The 18,343-nt window shown below is 35.4% G+C and overlaps 1 pseudogene; it reads left to right on the top strand.

Annotated features, from left to right (window-relative positions):
- The first annotated feature begins 17,444 nt into the window (after positions 1–17,444).
- On the top strand, positions 17,445–17,647 carry LOC126766329 (small nucleolar RNA U3; annotated as a pseudogene).
- The last annotated feature ends 696 nt before the right edge of the window (positions 17,648–18,343 follow it).

Here is an 18,343-nt window from a genome sequence, read left to right as displayed (position 1 = left end):
TCGTTAATTTAGCGTTTCCGACACCTACCATGTGTCGTTTGTCATTGCTCAATTCGATGCCGTCATCTAACAACAACAAAATATCGTGGCGAATTAAGCAAAGGTCACATCCGGTATCGATTAAAGCGGAAAATGTTGTACCCCCTAAGGTTATATCCTTAAAAAGGCATCCTCTGGTTTCATCGACCTGCTTCCTTTGGATACTTAATGTAATCACATTGCCTTTCTCTCTTTTAACCTCAACCTGTTTCTGTTGACAATCTATAGCGCGATGCCCTGGCTGACCGCATTTGAAACATTTAATTTGATTTTGACGACAATCTTTGGCGATGTGTGAGACATCTCTGCACTTGAAACAACGTCTTATATGATCTTTCTTGTTCTCCAGATTAGTAAACGATTTGCTCCCTTCACCTGATCGACCTGAACCTGAACTATTTACCTGCTGCCGACCTGCTCGCACTTTTTCATATACACTAAGCTGCATCTTAAGCTCTTCAACTGTCTTGGCCTGATATAAGTTACTTTTGTTGGCATTGGAGTCGGGAATGCCCTCGATAAAATATGTCACTAAACTCAACTCATCTAATGTTATCGGCTTTCCGATTTCCATGAGAACGTAAAGATATTCGCGGTAACCCTCATTTGGACGCTTGCGGCGATTTCTAAGCATGCGATGCACTTCAATAGATGAAACAATAATGCCAAATTCTGACTTTAATGCCTGCTTTAATGAATTCCAATCTGTAATACCACGTTGGCTCCGCACAAAAATTTTAGCCGCTCCCTTCAACAACTGTTTAGCATATATAAATTTTTGTAAATTGTTCCAGTGAACCGCAGTGGCGTTTTCCTCAAACTCTTCTAACCACTCCTCTACACCCGGAGAGCTAGAACCATTAAATATTGACAAAGAGTCTTCAATGTCACGCAGTGTGAACGTTGTACGTTCATTTGTCGGACCCTGATTCACACTTGGCGGGGAGGAACCAACATCTTCATACTCAGAAACATATTCATCTTCATCACCGTCAGCAGTTAGACCGAAATGCTGAAGCAGTCTGTCTTGCAAAACTATCTTACGTACTGTAGTCACCAATCCCAATTCAGTCAGTTTTTGTTTCAACCCACTCACATTCAAATTTAAAATTTCGCGCCGTTCCATGGTATTCAGTCGTTGTCAGCGATAACAACAAAAATATTAATTTTACACAGTTATAAAATATAATGTTAAACAAATGTGTTCTGAAAACGTTAGAGCGTTTAAAAAAATGAGTGTGCTTTCGTTTTCTCTTAAAGCTAACAATGGTATAAAATTATACTTTAAATTCAAATTGTTTCACTATTTTGTATCAAATTCTTCACTTAGTTTTAACAACTGCAATTCATAAAAATCTTAAAATTTCACATCAATTGAATTATGTATTCATCAAAATAATGTTTTTTATTAAATTCTACAATTTCAACTCAACTTAACACTTTATTTTAATTTCTCTTGTATTAACTTGAAGAATTATGACAATTTAATTATTGTTTAAGTGTAAATACAAAAATGTTGAAATTAACACGTCTGGCAATTCGTTTGCATTTTATCAATTCTTTAGCTACTACTTTCTACTTATCTGCTTCCCGCAACTCGACGAAATTCTCTCAACCTTGCTGCTCTCCTTATATCGACGCTCTCCTCTCCAGCTACTGCCACGCAACCGTGTCGTAAACCCAAAGTAACGAAATTTCACCGCCTCCAGCAATATTTTCAAAACACAGTATGTTTGTGCTATACAGCCACCGCCACACAAACTCTCTGCACACAAGCCTTTTGTACAGAATTCACGCAACTCGTAAACTCGCTGCAGCAAAACGCTTCTATTTCGCACTTACAGCCACCGCCGTGCAAAATCTCCTCTAATACAATTGAATGGAACTCGTTACATTGCCTCTCATATTTATGTTGCGATCGCTGCTACACAAGTGCACTGCTCCTATTCGTTCGCTGTCTCGTTACTGCTCAGCCTCTGCCGATGTCATTTACATGCATCCACCCTTATTTACTGTGGTGAGCATTCCGTTGAACATATATATTTTATGCATCTCCCGTTGCTAGTGTCGGTGCCGATTCGTCGCTGATTTCAAATTTTAGCCGTTCGTTACGCGTCATGTACAATCTCAGCGTTATGTACAAATTTAGCGTTATGTACAACTTGGCGTTATGTATCGGGTGATTTTTTAAGAGCTTGATAACTTTTTTAAAAAAAAAAACGCATAAAATTTGCAAAATCTCATCGGTTCTTTATTTGAAACGTTAGATTGGTTCATGACATTTACTTTTTGAAGATAATTTCATTTAAATGTTGACCGCGGCTGCGTCTTAGGTGGTCCATTCGGAAAGTCCAATTTTGGGCACGTCGAATTTTCAGTGAATGGGCCCTAGAAAAGTTGGCAGAAAATCCGCTTTTTTATCGACAAATTTTGTTCAGCGATGAGGCTCATTTCTGGTTGAATGGCTACGTAAATAAGCAAAATTGCCGCATTTGGGGTGAAGAGCAACCAGAAGCCGTTCAAGAACTGCCCATGCATCCCGAAAAATGCACTGTTTGGTGTGGTTTGTACGCTGGTGGAATCTTTGGACCGTATTTTTTCAAAGATGCTGTTGGACGCAACGTTGTGGTGAATGGCGATCGCTATCGTTCGATGCTAACAAACTTTTTGTTGCCAAAAATGGAAGAACTGAACTTGGTTGACATGTGGTTTCAACAAGATGGCGCTACATGCCACACAGCTCGCGATTCTATGGCCATTTTGAGGGAAAACTTCGGAGAACAATTCATCTCAAGAAATGGACCCGTAAGTTGGCCACCAAGATCATGCGATTTAACGCCTTTAGACTATTTTTTGTGGGGCTACGTCAAGTCTAAAGTCTACAGAAATAAGCCAGCAACTATTCCAGCTTTGGAAGACAACATTTCCGAAGAAATTCGGGCTATTCCGGCCGAAATGCTCGAAAAAGTTGCCCAAAATTGGACTTTCCGAATGGACCACCTAAGACGCAGCCGCGGTCAACATTTAAATGAAATTATCTTCAAAAAGTAAATGTCATGAACCAATCTAACGTTTCAAATAAAGAACCGATGAGATTTTGCAAATTTTATGCGTTTTTTTTAAAAAAAAAAGTTATCAAGCTCTTAAAAAATCACCCGATACAACTTGGCGTTATATACAACTTGGCGTTATGTACAACTTGGCGTTAAGTGCCCACTTTACGAAACGAATTTTTGCAGATTTGTAAATTTTCTGCGCTGCTTATTGATATTTTAAAGAATATTCAATTTGAGCGTTTTAGATGCGCGTAATGTTTTATTGCACTGCTCGACAATTTTTCATTTACCCGGCTTATTTTACTGTAAGCGTCACTTTTCACGTACCGATTCGATCTCACACCTGACACCACTTGTGGGGATTACTATAGTGACCACCGCCTACACTCCCCGTCAGGATATTAAACACAACATTTAAACGTTCAACCAGTGTTTATTCATTAAAAAAAACAAAGTCTTGAATATAGTTCTTAAGATTACATGTAGTACACACATACGCACTAGCATAAACGTTTTCGCGGACAACGGCTCGGCACGACTTACAGTTCACGGCAACTCAAAGTGTAAACACAATGGCTACGACAGACTGTAAACTACATCCGTCAAATATTAAAATACACACGTTCTTATGGGCAGTGTTATTTTGACAGCTGCACGACTACACGACTGCAGGCCGACAGTTATCGTTCTCGCTAACTTCAATATCCTCCTATTTTTGCCAACGACAGTACGACGACAGTAGAGTTGACAGTAGAATGGAAGATAGAAAGAGGAGGTAGAGTGGTGATGCCACTAATATGTAAAATGTAAAATTATTCACAGCTCTAACAAACTTGATGTTATTTTACAAATAAAAGCATAAAATAGCTATATTATAGCTCTATTATATCTTTTGTAATAACAATTGATAATTTAAAGCAAAAATATTGACCTATTTACTTATTTTTTGCATAAAAAATTTCACTTTGAACAAAATATTAAAATTTCATTGAAGCGAAAGGTATTAGTATGGCCACAACGAAATTGTGTACATACAAAATGGACAACTGCGTTGTTTTGTGTACATGCCGGCCATTGTGTTGTTGTTGCTTCTCAAAATGTACATGTAGTAAGATGAACAACGACGTTTTCAGTTCACTGTCGTGCCGCTGCAGTCTGTCGTAGCCATTGTGTTTACACTTTCAAACTCAACTGAACTTTGGCTGGTTTGTCTTTGTTCGTGTTTCGTCAAAAGTTCGTCCAGTTAAAGGGTTGCGTGTCATTGTGTTCTTTTGTCAGCGTTGTATTGTTGACCACTTCTAGTCCGGCATTCGGATCCCACATAAATATCAGAAGAACGCAAAAAAATATTAATTATATATTAAAATTGCTATTTAAAAATATTATTTGATCTAGCTTTTCACCTTTAAGTATATTTCTTCTATCATTTATTATTTGCCCAGCTTTAGAAAAAACCCTTTCGGAAGGAACTGAAGTAGCAGGTATACATAAATATTTTTTGGAAAGCTCGTAGAGTTCTGGAAAAGTTGCCTTTTTGCTGTCCCAATAGTTTAAAGGGTTTTGATGTCTCTCAACGAAATCTTGTCTAAGATATTGTTCCAAAGAAATATGTGCATTAGCACTAGGGGCGTTGTGACAAATAGTTTTTGCTTCCGCTACTTTTTTGTCAAGTAGAGTCCAAAGAGATAATTTACTTTTATCCGCGGGTAATTCTATTACTGGGGCTGTAGCAGCCCTTTGGTTCCGCTGTATGAATGCTGATACCTCTTCTCCCAACCATTTTTGAGCATTACTAGAGTTACTTTCATTTCCAAAGGCAATCTTTTTAATGGGTCTAAGAAGGTCGTTTTGGCACACATCTTGTCAGACTCTAGTTGGCCAAGTCGTCTCGAAATTGCTTCCAACAAACTACTTTTCAAGCATTCTCCCTACGTAGTTTTCATTTGCTGGGATCTTATTGCATATTGCAGTCCTCTGACTATAGGCACCACTAGTGACATCGTTGGGCAGTTTTGTGCTGAAAGTTCTGTTGTCATATGCTCTATCGGCTTCAATGCAGTGATGGAATCACGTAACCTTTCCCATTCTGATGCATTCAGAAAGTTCGGTGCACTTGGTAAGGAAGTTAGTACAGCAGAGAGCGGTTCTATTATCAAGCATATACGTTCCATCATTATAAGGCCAGAGTTCCATCTAGTAGCAACGTCTTGCTTCATCTTAAGTTCAGCTGCTCTCATTTGCTTTTGCATATTTTTAAGTTTTTCTGCTGCTTGAGAGCTATGATGGAAACATGTTACTATAGCTTTGCATTTCGTTATAAGCTCTAAAATCTGAGGAGCAGTCTTTATAGCATCCACAACGCATAAATTTAGGGTGTGAGCGACACATGGGTGGTGGTGTTTTTGCAGTATATCCCTTATCGCTTTTTTAATATTTGCACCGTTATCACTCACTATCGTCACTATTTTGTTAAAAATTGACCACTCGACAAAAATGCTTTTTAATTCTGTGGCTATATTTTGAGCAGTATGTGAGCCGAACACTTCTTTAGTTACCAGGACTACTGAGTTCATTTTGCTTTTCCAAATGAAATGACTAGTTACAGACAAAAAAGACTTCTGGCTGTCAGTAGTCCACAAATCTGTTGTTATATCGGGTGATTTTTTAAGAGCTTGATAACTTTTTTTTTAAAAAAAAACGCATAAAATTTGCAAAATCTCATCGGTTCTTTATTTGAAACGTTAGATTGGTTCATGACATTTACTTGTTGAAGATAATTTCATTTAAATGTTGACCGCGGCTGCGTCTTAGGTGGTCCATTCGGAAAGTCCAATTTTGGGCAACTTTTTCGAGCATTTCGGCCGGAATAGCCCGAATTTCTTCGGAAATGTTGTCTTCCAAAGCTGGAATAGTTGCTGGCTTATTTCTGTAGACTTTAGACTTGACGTAGCCCCACAAAAAATAGTCTAAAGGCGTTAAATCGCATGATCTTGGTGGCCAACTTACGGGTCCATTTCTTGAGATGAATTGTTCTCCGAAGTTTTCCCTCAAAATGGCCATAGAATCGCGAGCTGTGTGGCATGTAGCGCCATCTTGTTGAAACCACATGTCAACCAAGTTCAGTTCTTCCATTTTTGGCAACAAAAAGTTTGTTAGCATCGAACGATAGCGATCGCCATTCACCGTAACGTTGCGTCCAACAGCATCTTTGAAAAATACGGTCCAATGATTCCACCAGCGTACAAACCACACCAAACAGTGCATTTTTCGGGATGCATGGGCAGTTGGCCACCAAGATCATGCGATTTAACGCCTTTAGACTATTTTTTGTGGGGCTACGTCAAGTCTAAAGTCTACAGAAATAAGCCAGCAACTATTCCAGCTTTGGAAGACAACATTTCCGAAGAAAATTCGGGCTATTCCGGCCGAAATGCTCGAAAAAGTTGCCCAAAATTGGACTTTCCGAATGGACCACCTAAGACGCAGCCGCGGTCAACATTTAAATGAAATTATCTTCAAAAAGTAAATGTCATGAACCAATCTAACGTTTCAAATAAAGAACCGATGAGATTTTGCAAATTTTATGCGTTTTTTTTTAAAAAAAAGTTATCAAGCTCTTAAAAAATCACCCGATAGAAAGGTGTGAAATATTTTGCAAAATGGCATGAAGCTTTTTCCGTGTCTCGTTATATTTTGAAGGCAACATTGTATTGGAAAGAAGTTTTCTGTTTGGGGTTGAATACAAAGGCTGAAGCTTTTTTGTATATTCTCGAAATCCTTCATTTTCAACAATAGAGAGTGGTTGCATATCTATTGTAACCATTTTAATAAGAGACTCATCTATACTTCTCTTTTCAGTTTCCGAAAGCTCAGATCGCGTGCTTGTAACAAATAATTTTGTTTGCATTGCCCTTCTTTTTAATGCTCCACCACCTGAAACATTTCTACTGGGTATTGTTGAAGAACTTGTATTTTCTACGTTCACAGGAGGTACCAAAGAAGCACTACTTATGTCACTTTCGATAGTTTCCACTGTTAAGTTCACATCTCTTTGCGTTGAAGAACAGCTTGGCATATCTAAGTCACTTACAGCAGGTGCTCGTTCGACTATCGCCGAAAAAGTCTCCTCCACACTATGTGATGATAGATGCCTTCGTCGTAGGTGATCGTTCATATTTGGTGTTTTACCAGCAAACTTTAAATTTTTTTTACAAATATTGCAGTTGACGTTATTACCATTATTAGTAAAAAGCTCCCACACGGCTGATCTCTTTAATCCAGGGCGCATTTTTGTATTATCTAATTATGTATAAAAACATTTTCAGCATTTTCTTTACAAAAAACATATGTAAATACATTTTATATTACCACAGAAAACACTGCAATTAAAAATCTAATACCAATATTTATATAAGTTACGACCCAATTCAAATGTTCTACTATTGATGCTGCAAATAATACCAACAGTTAAAACGGTTAAGTGAATGTATACATAGCTACAATTTCGAATCGCAATACATAACCAAGTTGCCAACCTGCTTAATTCAAAGCCATTGGATTTTATCAAACCGACTAGAAACTGTCATTTAATCTTGCCAAATACCGATGACCATATGAATCTACATTAGTCATCTTATTAATTTGGCGATGCCTCCTACATTATCGCTTTATAAGTCTATATTTATTATTATTAATACTTTTCACTTAAATCTATTTTAAGCATCTATTAACTTCTACCACTCATACATGCATTCAATTTAATCTCCATTATCACACATAATTCAACATAAATCATTCAAAATAATTTTGAAATACACACAATTTAAGCATATTCGTACATTTGCTGAATATAATACCATTTACTTGAAATGGAATAAATGAATACGTACAAAAAATCTTTGCTTTGCTTGCATAAAATCATTTAATAGCGAAAAAATACTAATGAATGAAAAAATAATAATGAACGAAAAATTAGTATCGAACAAAATATTCGTTTTGAACGAAAAATTGCTATGAACGAAAAAATTCGAATGAACGAAAAAATAGTAATGAGTGATTTCTTGAAAACTATCGAATGAATGAAAATTGCTGAACTATCGAATACCGATACCTGTTATAAAAAAGTGCATGCCAATCAACCTCAGAAATGCCGATTTGATGCTCCATTTACATCAACAACAAGAAGATCCTAAAGTTACAGCTGAAACAACCAAAAAATTCACTTTTGCTCATGTTCTACAAGCAAATAATAATGATAATGTATCATCCAACAGCATTTTATCACAGATCTTACAGAAACTCAATAAACAAGACGAATTCAACACTTCCTTAAAAAATCGCTTATGCAAGCTTGAAAAATATCTTTTTAATACCAAAGATGACTAAATCATTAAAACTTCTTCTATGGAACTCAAATGGGTTAATCAAACATAAAAATGAAATCGAAATTGTACTAAACTCGGAAAATGTTGACGTATGTATGATATCGGAGACACATTTTACGTCACAAACCTATTTTAAAATTAAAAATTATGAAACTTACCATACAATTCATCCTAGCAATTGCGCCCGTGGCGGAAGCGCAATACTAATCAAAAATACGATCAAACATTTTGAGGAAGAAAAACTTTCAACTGATAAGTTTCAAGCTACAACAGTGACTATTTACGGAGTTAAGAGTCCACTCTCACTTACCTCTGTGTACAGTCCCCCAAGGCATCTAATCCAATTTGAAGAGTACCAACACTTAATAAACAGACACAGGTATAGATTCATAATGGGTGGAGATTTCAACGCAAAGAACACGCACTGGGGTTCAAGGCTTACGACTACAAAGGGGAGAGAACTCTATAAAGCACTGCAGTCAACCGGAAGTTACGCTTTCTCGACGAACTTACCATCATATTGGCCAACAGATAATCAAAAGATTCCAGACCTGATAGATTTTTTCATTGTCGGCAAAATATCCCGGAACTATTTGTCGGTCAATCAGGGTTATGACCTTAATTCGGATCATTCTCCAATCTATTTAAGCTATAGCGAAACCATCATCTTTAAAGAAAAAGCAGCGGCCTTGTATAATAAACGAACAGATTGGGAATACTTTAGAACGATCATGGAATGTTACGAAAGTAAATATGACTCTATGTTAAATACTGGCCAGTTAGAATCTGAAATTTTACACTTTACAACAAGTATACAACACGCAGCTTGGAAAAGTACACCGGAATTAAAGAAAATTGCTGTAAACTCTCAATATCCTAATGATATAAGAGAAATAATTAAATTAAAGAGAAAGCTACGACGTAAGTGGCATCAAACTCGTTGTCCAGTTGATAAATCTATTTTAAATAAAGTCTCTAAAGATCTTAATCGGAAAATTAAGAAGTTTAAAAATGATAGTTTCGCAAAATATCTTCGGTCCCTAAGCAATAGAAAAAATTCTGACTACTCTCTTTGGAAAAGCTGTAAAAGACTACAAACACCAGAAACTCAAGTATGTCCTCTTAAAATAAGTGCTGATAGCTGGGCCAGAGACGATTTAAAAAAAGCAGAAGTATTTTCGGATTATTTAGCCAAAATATTCTCCCCATATGAAACACACGTAGATTATCCTACTGCTTCCAGTCAAGAAAGCGAAGAAATCTCAAGTTGCACAAGCAGTGAGCTAAGTGAGGAAATCAAAAATCTGAAAAACAAAAAATCCCCCGGTTATGACCTGATTACTGCCGAGGTCCTAAAACAGCTTCCTCAAATAAGCATAGTAAAAATTACCAACATTATTAACGCGGCTTTTCATCTTAAATACGTGCCAACTTATTGGAAAATTGCTGAAATTATCATGATTCCAAAGCCAGGGAAACCAGGATATGATGTATCTTCTTACAGACCCATATCACTTCTACCGATAATATCGAAGCTTTTTGAGAAAATTCTCATAAAACGTATCAATAAAATCATTGAACGAAAGACCATAATTCCAGCGCATCAGTTTGGGTTTCGAGCCAACCATTCTACGATTGATCAAATCCACAGGATTACGCACATTATTGAAAAAGCCTTTGAGGAAAAAAAGTTCTGTTCTGCAGTGTTTTTGGATGTTGCAAAAGCGTTCGATAAAGTTTGTCACAAAGGACTGCTTTCGAAACTGAAACTGATTTTACCGAAACAGCATTATGACATCATAAAATCGTACTTATCAGATCGCTACTTTCGCGTTAAACAAGGAGACAAATATTCTATTCTTAGGGAAATAAAAGCAGGAGTTCCACAAGGTAGTGTGTTGGGCCCTCTTCTTTATATACTATTCACGCACGACCTGCCAATAGACTGCAATTATACAACAGCCACATTTGCAGATGATACCGCGTTGCTTGCTGTTGGTAGAAGTGAACACGAGTCCACTACTAATCTCCAAAAAGCTGTAAATAAAGTCGCACAATGGGCAAATAAATGGCAGATAAAACTGAATGAAGCTAAGTCTGTACACATTGTTTTCACATACAACAAGATACAGCACTTACCAATTTTCATAGACGGTGTACGAATACCGCACTTTAATTCCGCCAAATACTTAGGAATGACGCTTGACACTAAGCTACGGTGGAAAGTTCACGTAAAAAACAAACGTAAGGAGCTGGACATGCGACTCAAAAATTACAATTGGTTAATCGGTAACAAATCAGTGTTATCCATCGAAAATAAGTTACTTATCTATAAGCAAATACTCCGACCGATATGGAGCTATGGTGCACAACTCTGGGGATGTACTAACGCAAACAATAAGAAAGTCATCCAACAATTTCAAAACAAAGTACTAAGACTAATTGTCAAAGCGCCTTGGTATTGTAGATGTGCTGATATAGAGCGTGATCTAGGCGTAAACTCGGTTAACGCAGAAATACTAAAAATTGCAACAGCACATAGTGCAAGATTGCTACAGCATTGTAACGAAGAAGTAGTTATGTTAACTTCTAGTGATGGACCACCAAGACGACTCAAACGCCTCAAACCCAGCGATCTTTCAAATTATCCAATACTCTCATAGTAGTTTTGTGATTTTGTAATTATATTTTTAAGTCCTATTCAAGTTGCTTGTTAGTCCTTTCTTTTATTTGAACTAGTTGCAATGTATAAACAAAATAAAAAAAAAAAAAAAAAAAAAAAAAAAATTTATGCCATGTAAATCCACTACAATATTGAAACCAATGCAGAAAGATTATCCAGGATATGCTGATTATGCTAAGTGGTATAAACAAATACAAATTAATCTTGAAAACAATGATTACGAGAATATTGAAATGTTTTATGCACAAAATCATATAAATTCTGATAATGATTATTTTCATATTCTTGAAGCTGGAAAACCAGACTTAAAGTATTTTTGGAGCGACAACCTAAAGAAAAATGGCACAACCCTTTCAATCCTTTTATTCTTAATGTATTTTAATCAAATACAGATATGCGTATGTTTTTGAATATGTCAATAAAACTAATAGGGGTATAAGTAATTTACAAAGCCAAATTCATGAAATCATGGACGAAAACCCTGAGTTTGATATATAGTACATAGTAGAAATAACTAGAAAAATGAATGTTAATATGCTCAACACCGTTGAATTAACAAGCCAGGAAGCAGCGTGGTGCCTTCTTCGTGAACCTATGTCTAAAAGTTCAGTCTCCATAGTTTATATTCCCACCGTTTGGCCTATTGAACGACAGCGTATTAGACGAACACAAAAAGAATTAGATGAATTAAATATCGATGAAGATTCAACAAGTATATGTGGAAGGAAAACTGGTTTGATAAATACGAGAAGCGGCCACAAGAAATGGAAGAATTATCACTTGCACAATTCGCATATTCGTCGAAAAAAACAACGCATCATTCGTTATACATAGGAATTTTGACATAGCCTCAGATATAAATGAGTATAAAAGAGAAATGGTGACTTTGCATATCCCATTTCGGAATGAAGAATTCGATATTCTTGAAGAGATGAAATTTATTAGGATTTACGACGAAAATGAAAACCAAATTCTGGAGCGACGTAAAGAGTTTGAATCTGACTTAGACATTAATAAAACTATAGAGCTATGCCGAAATCTATGTCGCAAAAATGAAGAAGCTGACGATGACGATGAGATTCATGATATTGCCACTAAATTTCCAGAAGCTAATCCATTCCAAACGCTATATGACAATCCGAATTCGGATGTAAACAGTGATTTACGTCTCGCGACCCTAAATAAACTTGGTACCATTGCAAAACGGAACGAAAATCTAATGCCTAACGACCAATATTATGAGCTGATGAAAATGGCAAATCAAAAACAAATGGATCTTTTGATGCACGTCATTTACAAACTTCAGTTGGAAGTTCCTCCTCCGCTGCAAATGTTTTTTACAGGACCAGCTGGATTTGGTAAAACATTTTTTATTAAATTATCAATGGAAATTTATAATCGATATTCTGAAAGTGATGGGTTTTGCAATGCTTATATCACTTGTGCTTTAACTGGTAAAGCTGCTGTGGCTATCAATGGGACAACAGTACACACTGCACTGAAGATAAGTCTTTCAAAGTTGCTTCCTTTATCAATTGAAGTAGCCCAACAATATAGATCACTCTTTAAATATGTTCGTGTATTGATTATCGATGAAATCAGTACGATTGGAGCCGAGTTGTTGTCCCAAATAGATTTAAGGTTAAAGCAAATCAGCAGTAATTTTGAAGTCAATTTTGGTGGATTAGATATAATTTTTATTGGTGATCTACGTCAACTACCGCCAGTTCGTGCTACCCCAATTTACAAACAAATAAAACGACAAATAGCAGCTTCAACACTATGGCGAGGGTTGAAATTTTTCGAACTAAACGAAGTTATGCGACAAGCTAATCAAAGAATTGCAATAATATTAACAAAAATTGGTAATGGACCGCTGTTAGACCAGGAAGAGCTAGATTTAATTGAATCACGGATTTACCCTGAAGAAGAAGCTCAGAGACTTGGTCAGACGGTATACGATTGTTTTTTGATAATCATTGAGTTGCTACATACAACAATAAAATTTTGAATTTTATGGAAGGAAAAATGAATTCAGAGGAAACAGATATATATGTATATTGGATGTAAAAATGTTGAACAGCAAACTTCTATGCGTCAAAAATTACATAAAATGTCAACTATTGATACAGGAGGTTTTCCATATCAAATTACGTTGGCTTTGAACAAACCATACATACATGATAACGACTAACATCGATGTATCAGATGGATTAGCAAATGGTGCGATGGGAAAATTAATTTTCATTGAATATAATGGCAAAGGAGAGATAGGTCGTTTATGGCTAAAATTTCCAGAATCTCCAAAAATCGGAGAAAAATTGAGAAGAAAGGCAGCGGCATCAATTCAAAAAAATAATTTTCTCCACTGGCAGTACCAATAGATCGCAGAACATCATCTATACCACTAGTATCTAATAAAACCGTTATTGTAAAACGTAATAATTTGGTGAGATTGTATATGAATATGATAAACGCTCAACAACTCCTGTACGTCGCATTATCACGAGTTACATCAATAAACGGTTTACATCCTGTTTAAAAAAAAAATTTACCATGGCCGAAGAGCGTCAGTATCTACAATTGATCTACAACATGAACTTCAAAAGCTGAACTTAAATCGCCTTCAGACAATTTAAAATGTTTTGTATGATTTCTTAAATAAAAGGAAAGGGATGTCACTGTTTACCTTTAACTCTCAAAGCTTACGAGCTCATGTACAAGATCTGCAATATGACAATATAGTGTCGTCGTCAAATTTTTTAATTCTTTCGGAGACATGGACGAATAATGAAGATATTGTAGACATTCCAAATTTTAATATTGTTGTTAATTACGAAAGACCACGTACGAGGGCAGGCGGAGTAGCAATTTATCACAACGTAAATGATGGAGCCCATGTTGTTACGCCACAAAAGGATCTCAATGCGCAACAGCTGGAATCATTGTCTGTTCAGCTTTCGAAAGTTGGAGAAATATGTGCCTGTGAAATCAGAAATGACCAGGAATATTTAGTTCTGATTGTAGCAATTTTCATCACTCCCAACCAATCAATAAAATCAGTTATTGAATTTATACATGAAAATTTGATCAAATATACCCCAGAGGTATCGCGAGTTCACAAAAGGAATTATGTAAAAATTCCGATGATTTTAAGTGGGGATTTTAACATAAATTTTGCATCAGTCACAGCGCTTCCTTTGATTGAGTTTCTCGATACAACATTTAATTTAAAAATATGTAACAGTCGCACTCAATCAACGAGATCAAAAACGGTAATAGATGCAGTATTCCAAAGATATATCAATCAAATTGAAACTGAAATATTTGTGTCGTATTTTAGTTATCATAAGCCTCTTGTATCATTTGTGGAAACTGAAAATATGGAACTTGGGCAATAGGTTATGCAACATATGTTAAATAAAATATAAAATATCTTTTAAAATTAATCAAAATACTTTCATTTTTAAACAATTAAACTTTGTAATTATCCTACCCTTGTTATATATATTCATCTCATTCTTTTGTCGATTTCTTTTGTTTAGATTTCGCAACCGGTGCGAAGCGAAGCGGTGACAATCGGCGATCGTTTGTTCGTTTCTTTCGGCACAGCTCGGCTTTTCTACCAACAACACAATATTGCCATGCTTATGCTGTTGTTGTTTATGTAGAACAATGTTTCAATTTTTGGTTGGTGACATATTCAATTAAAAAATCAATTCTGTTGGGATTCGAACCTACGCACCTCCTACGTGCTCGTCGTCACTTTCCAATCGCTTACCACCTAGACCACCATTGACACTTGTATTGCGTTGTCCTAATTATGGTTTGGTTATGCATGAAAGAAATATACAATGGATCGCCGATTGTTACCTCTTTCCTTGCTGCTCCTGCGCATATGTATGTTTGTATGCTTGTTCATTATTGAAGTAAACTCTTTTTTCTTTCCTTTGTCTTTCATTTCTGCGAATTCTCAACTATTTTATGTGCCCTTTTGTTGAAATACCCTGCGTTGGTCCATTTTTTGGAAATCGACCCGCGATGACGAAGTATTCTCAGTATATATACTGTGGAAGTATTTTCGTTTTATCTGACAGCGTGAGGTTAAGAAGTTCATTTCTAATTTTGTCTTGTGGCATATTAGAAATGATGTTTCTTCGAAAATCGTTCGCTTACAACGGATAAAACGACTTCTGAGTGGTGATTTTAATGAATAAATTCCTTTTTGTTGAAATGCTCTGCGTTGGCCGTTGAAAAGTTAAGACTATACTTCTCAGGATCATTCATTCCTTTCATTTTTTCAAAGAAATTAATGACCTTTAGAAATATGCATATTTGCATTATTTCGTTGTCATTTCCATATTCGTAGCAATAGAATTTCTATAAAAAAATAATAATAATAATATACATATACATAATATTGCTGTGATAAATTTAATTTCTATTAGTAAGAAAAATATTTATTTGTATAGTATACGATGTTAATAGCAAAAAATTAAAAATTTATTCTGTCGAGATTCGAACCTGTGGAAGCATTTTGACTTTCCAAGCGCTTACCACCAACACCACCATTGACACTTAGGTTGCGCTGACTTAAGTATGGTTTGGTTATGCATGTACATAAGAAACATACGATGGTTCTAATAATTTTGTTTAAGTATAGAAATATGCTTTTGTAGAACATTTGCTTTCGCAAACATACAGACAAATGTGCAAACGACATAATATATGTATCTATTATTGTTTCGCATTTTGCTTCTACGCCGGTCAAATTTCTATACAAAAATCGGCTGAAATGTGTGAGAAAATAAAAAATGGACAACTAGGGCAAATAATTTTTAAAAAATTTATTGACAATTAAATATAAATGAAAATACATGTAAATTTACTTAAATGTATTAACATTTATTGAAATTTCGTTTCGCATTTTTCGGCACTTTCAAATTAATTAATATAGGTAAAATTCACGACTTAACCCGCACACGTCTTATTCGCGCAAAATTTCCAACTTTATGAAAATTGGCGCAATTATTGACACTTCAATTTTATGTAAAGTTTAAAACATGTTTACATATGAATATATAATATATTTGATTTTGGCGCAATTATCGACACTTGTCTTAATATACAAAATTGGGCCAAAACGAAACAATGAAATACATAATTACTTTTGCATGTCAATATGGAAATGCCGACGGCAAAACGCAAAGGCATATATTGCACATATATACATACATACAAGCGATTTCTTGGTTGAAAGCAAAAATTGAAGCATGAAAAATTGAAATGCCGACGGCAAAACGAAATTGCTTACATTCGTACATTGCGTATGAATCATGAAAATATCAGCACAATGTTTAGGTAAATCTTTTATATATTTAAAATGAGTTATTATAAAATAAGATCAAATTTGCATTAAATAATTTGAAAAATAATAAATCAAAAATAAAAGAGTTCTACATACATATTTCCATCCTATGGAATATCAAAGAAATCATTTTATAAATACATTTATTTCTGTCTCTTCATATTCTCGGTTAGAATATGTGAGAGAATTGTAAAAAATGTTAGAATTGCGAGGCGAATTCCGATCTACAATGTTAACAAATGCGGTGAATTCCCTAATTTGAATCTATCAAATGTTCGCAGTCGAACCTGCACCTTCTCTATACTTTTAAGTTCTCTGGTCAGTCTTCATTTACTTTCTTTGCAAACCAGGTGTGCGCATATGTATGTTTGTATGCTTGTGCATTATTGAAGTTATACTCCTTTTTCTTTCCTTTGTCTTTCATTTTTGCGAATTCTCAACTATTTTATGTGAGCTTTTGTTGAAATACCTTCGTTGGCCGTTGAAAAATTAAGGATATACCATGGATAATAGATACGAGACTCTCGCATTGGCTCTCATTTTTCCCTCAAACGCGTTCCCTGATTATTTGACAGCCAAGGAGATCAGGGAATTTTTGACAGTTGATTTCCGAATAGGCGGGATATCAGAAGTAAAGCGCTATAATTACTTGACGATATTAGTGTGAAATGAAATTTCATTGAACTGTGCGAACATATTTTGGCAAAATAAATGTTTATGTAAATTTATTTATGATTTTGCATTTTAGCTTTTATATATGTATGCATTTTCAAAGTGTTTTATTTATTGTTTTGTATAATTTATTACATACTCAATATAATGTTTTTCAGCAGTGGCATCATTGAAAAATGTTATAAAAAATGCGAGTTTTGACAGCTCTCTCTCGAATCAAAGAGTCTCGTATCATATTATCCATGGCTATACTTTACAGGATTATTTCTGTAGTTAGTCTTCATTTGCATCTTTTGGAAATCGACCCGCGATAACGAGGTATATCGTTTTATCTGACAGCGTGAGGTTTAAGCAGTTCATTTCTAATTTTGTCTAGTGGCATATTAGAAATGATGTTCCTTTGAAAATCGTTCGCCTACAACGGATAAAACGACCTCTGAGTGGTGATTTTAATGAATAAATTCCTTTTGGTTGAAATGCTCTGCGTTGGCCGTTGAAAAGTTTAGACTATACTTCTCAGGATCATTCATTCCTTTCATTTCTTCAAAGAAATTAATGATCTTTAGAAATATGCATATTTGCATTATTTCGTTGTCATTTCCATATTCGTAGCAATAGAATTTCAATGGCATAAGTAAAGTAATGGCCGCCGATTGTCACCCCTTGCCGCTGTAGCAGCTTCGCCTACAAACATGCGTAAATACATATGTATGTATGTATACGAATGATAGTGAATACATATCGACGCAGATTTTTGCGAGAAGCACCAGAAAGTTGTGCAATTTATGATTTTTGGCTTTTGCCATCGTCGCGAAAAGACGACTTGTTGGCAAAGGCATGCTCGGGGAGATAATAAATTATAATAAATTTATAAAATGTGAATTTAAGTTTTCTAGTTTTCTTTCATACAAGATGATATGCATTTCGTGGAATATCACTAAGAAGTATAACTTCATCCGCGCTTAGGGACTCCACGCACCTTTGTTTTAATACAATGGAACGCACTGTGATTGATCCACTCATACTTAATTGGAAGGCAATTTCAAGTTAAAGTTGATGGGCATCTATTTACCAAGCATGATTTGCCTTCCGGAACTTTCACTCCGAATATCTGCTTTATGCAGACTGAATAATTAGATGC

The sequence above is a fragment of the Bactrocera neohumeralis genome, unplaced genomic scaffold, assembly GCF_024586455.1.
Source record: "Bactrocera neohumeralis isolate Rockhampton unplaced genomic scaffold, APGP_CSIRO_Bneo_wtdbg2-racon-allhic-juicebox.fasta_v2 cluster11, whole genome shotgun sequence".
NCBI classification, from domain to species: Eukaryota; Metazoa; Arthropoda; class Insecta; order Diptera; family Tephritidae; genus Bactrocera; species Bactrocera neohumeralis.
Note: the sequence above shows the minus strand (reverse complement) of the source record. Positions and strands in the feature narration are given on the sequence as shown.